This window comes from Schistocerca piceifrons, chromosome 3 (genome assembly GCF_021461385.2).
Source record: "Schistocerca piceifrons isolate TAMUIC-IGC-003096 chromosome 3, iqSchPice1.1, whole genome shotgun sequence".
Lineage (NCBI taxonomy): Eukaryota > Metazoa > Arthropoda > Insecta > Orthoptera > Acrididae > Schistocerca > Schistocerca piceifrons.
Genome location: NC_060140.1, coordinates 330,981,247 through 330,982,208, shown reverse-complemented (window position 1 = coordinate 330,982,208; position 962 = coordinate 330,981,247). Strand labels below are relative to the sequence as shown.

At 53.8% G+C, this 962-nt stretch overlaps 1 pseudogene; it reads left to right on the top strand.

Moving 5' to 3' along the window:
* The first annotated feature begins 483 nt into the window (after positions 1 to 483).
* Positions 484 to 601, top strand: LOC124790642 (annotated as a pseudogene).
* The last annotated feature ends 361 nt before the right edge of the window (positions 602 to 962 follow it).

Here is a 962-nt window from a genome sequence, read left to right as displayed (position 1 = left end):
TCTCGGTTGAGGGTTCAGGGCGCGGACAGGTGGCCGAGGTGGTCCCACAGATTCTCAACTGGGCTTAAATCCGGAAAGTTTGGTGGCCAGGGGAATTCGGTTTACTTATCCTTGTGCTCCTCAAACATTGCACGTACACTGTGAACTGTGTGACACGTTTCACTGTCCTGTCAAGAATAAACAAACTGTACATAGAGCTGAACGTAGTCCTCAATGGTAGATGCATACTTGTGTTGGTCCATCGTGCCTTCCAGAGTCACGAGATCTCCCAGGGAAGGCCACGAAAACATTATCCAGACCATAACGCTCCCGCCCCCTGCCTGGACCCTTCCGACGATTCTTGTAGGGCCGTACACGACGAAGACCATTTGGTCCGATGGAACAAAACAAACAAATCATCTTAAAAAGGCCCCTGTCGCCGCTAAACGGACGTCCAGTTGCGCAACTGGTGTACAAATTGCAGCCTTCTTCACCGATTTATGAGGCAACGGCCTTGCCGCAGTGGATACACCGGTTCCCGTCAGATCACCGAAGTTAAGCGCTGTCGGGCGTGGCCGGCACTTGGATGGGTGACCATCCTGGCCGCCATGGGCTGTTGCCATTTTTCGGGGTACACTCACCCTCGTGATGCCAATTGAGGAGCTACTCGAGCGCACAGTAGCGGCTACGGTCAAAGAAACCCATCATAACGACCGGGACAGCGGTGTGCTGACCACACGCCCCTCCTATCCGCATCCTCAGCTGAGGGTGACACGGCGGTCGGATGGTCCCGATGGGCCACTTGTAGCCCACAGACGGAATGCTTTCACTGATGTAAAGCAGTCAGCACGGGTGCATGACCCAGGCATCTGCTGCCCATAAACAGCAATATTTGCTGAACGCTTATTGAGGAGACACCGTTGGTAGTTCCTTTGTTTGCACTGGCGATTTGTTGCTCAACGGTTGGCCCGCACACATCTTCA